Source organism: Electrona antarctica (genome assembly GCF_951216825.1).
Source record: "Electrona antarctica genome assembly, chromosome: 12".
Lineage (NCBI taxonomy): Eukaryota > Metazoa > Chordata > Actinopteri > Myctophiformes > Myctophidae > Electrona > Electrona antarctica.
Window position 1 is genome coordinate 52,346,340 of NC_136793.1, and position 2,704 is coordinate 52,349,043.

Consider the following 2,704-nt stretch of genomic DNA (forward strand, 5'->3'; position numbering starts at 1 on the left):
GGGGGGGGGGGTCATGTTCTCAAATTAGGACCACATGCGTGGACCACACCCTGTATTCAACTTTCCCATTTCCATGTTTCCCTCTGGCGTTGAATGAGTCAGAGCAGAGGTTTTAAGACTTTCACATCCACAGCCAGCCAAGCAATCAGGCTGCCCTGCCCTTATTACCGTGACCCTCGCGGCTGCTCCTTTAGTGCATTTCAGCATCCAAGTCAAGTAGAGCATGGTGACCTTTGCCCTGGAACTAAACATACCTCATGAGAGCTTTGTTAGCCTTTGTGTCTACTGAAAACATTTGAAAACACCGTCACAGCACTGGCTTCTTTTCTGCGTTTCTGGTCAAGGGTATGGTGACCATACGATACGTCCCCGTTTGGCAGGGATTTAATGTAGGTGTCACGAGTCCTGACAAATATCTGGAAAACATTCAAATGTCCTGGTTTTCGGCCCGGACGGCTGGCGTAGCAGCCTGGGAACCTAGGCTGCTAATGCCACCTGACAGCGTGTCATCATGGGTTCGACTCCCGGTCCCTTTGCTTCTCATCTCTCATCTTGCTTCTCATCTCTCCCCCATTATCTGTCAGTCTATACTATCTCTATCAATAAAGCCAGAAAAAACCCCAAAATATATCTTTTTTTAAATAAAGAAAACAATATAAAGAATGTCCTTTTTGTTTTCAACATTCACTAATTTATTTTTATTTTATTTGTTTATTTAGTCGGGACAATGTACATTAATGAACATTACATTCAAAATGCAGTGTAAATATACCAGATTTAGCAAAACATGCTAATTTCCATCTGCAGTCCCCAGACATCGAACATCAAACAGTACAAACAGGGCTGACATACAGGACATAGCATACAAATACCTAGTGCATTTCAAACGTATTAAGACTAGTAAGAATAAAAAATAAGAAAAGATTAAACTATTATTAGGGTAGGTTTACTCTAATAAGCTCTCTGATATCACTACCAAATTGTCCTACTGAAGTTTTCACAACATACAAAAAACACGTGTATTGAGCTGCTGTGCCACATCCTGATGAGGCAAAAACAATAATACCAGTAAGACGCCTGAGGGCGAGAAGCGACCTAAAGGGCGAGGTCACGTGCGCGCATCCGCCTGGGTGACAGCAGACTGCTGGGCGAGCGCTGGCTCTCTGGAATGGGGGGTCAGATCGACATATCTGCCTGGGTGACAGCAGACTGCTGGGTGAGCGCTGGCGCTCTGGAATGGGGGGTCAGATCGACATATCCGCCTGGGTGACAGCAGACTGCTGGGCGAGCGCTGGCGCTTTGGCACGGGGGGTCAGATCAACATATGGAATGAATTCTGTACTGACCATATGCATATATGGAGTCTTGAGTGTACAGGGTTTGAGGAGGTCAGATCAACATATGGAATGTCAGAACAGGTCAGCGGCATATATTGAAATCTAAGGGTGGCAGCGGGGTCAGTGTCATGATTGGGTTTGACGAGGTGTAGGGCCGGACCTTAATTTTCGGGCCTGTTGAGAACTCTAGTTTTCGCCGGCTGCCGGGCATGGCTGCACTAATAACTTTGGGGCAGGCCTGTCTAGAGTTTAAATGGACAGGTATCAGTCAAAAGGAGACATCGAAGAGGAAGGATGGATGGGGAAGGATCAACATATTATGGAAGGTCAGAACAGGTCAGTTAATATTGATGACATCAGGGATTTCCATACATCTCCATACATCAGGAATCTCCATCCCTGATGACACGTGATGTCACAACCAATCAATCAAACAACTGACTGACGGGAAAAGCACGATTTCATAGTAAATGCGACCTGCGGTCGAATTTCAAGGTTACAATGTAAGTGTAGTTGTAGATTGACTATTTTTTTAAATAGGACTTAAGTGGTTTAGGATCCCGGTTTGGGCTTTTGAAAATATGGTCACCCTAATCAAGGGAATAAAAAACCCCCGACAAAATATTAAAGCTCATAGTCATAGCAAGAGATCAAACCGGTTTCTTTCTGGACCTACAACTATTGCTCGCTGCCCCAATCACCATCAGAAAGAGAGACGGCCTATAATGCTGTTATTGAGAGAGCCAAGTCAGAAGAAATGAATCACTACTATCAGGACAGGGCTGTTCCATGCTCAAGACGTCTCACAACAAGCGTTTAAAAATGGATGATTTTATTTCATAGCACAGGGAAAGCACAGTTGGTTTTGTATGTGCAGCATAATATTTCCTAGCGTTATTATCTCTGTGAAAAATAAAAAATAAAACACACACTGACACACAAAGACAATGCAAACAAACACATTGCTACTGTACTGAATATTGTAATCGGGCATGCCCTTTTTTTTTTAATAAAGTTAACAAAACACTCAAGATCATCCCAGAAGGCGCAACAAACCACTCAAATAAATTCGAGTGGTTGTATAAAAAACAAAGGAATCGTGCACAAGGGCAAACACACCACTTGTGTTATTTAACCCATTCAGGCCTGACGTCGAAATTTAAAAAAAAAAAGTTTTCTAAATCATGACAATTTTCTGAAAGATTTGAGGCACATTTTAACGATTTTTCAAAAATAGCAGACCTACAAGTTCATAGCGTGCCACTCGGTGGCGCGCTATGAGCTTGTAGATCTGCTATTTTTCAATAGCTAAATTATAACATAATGTTTAAAACACCAAAAAGGGTTCCCGGCTTCCCGCCCAAAAT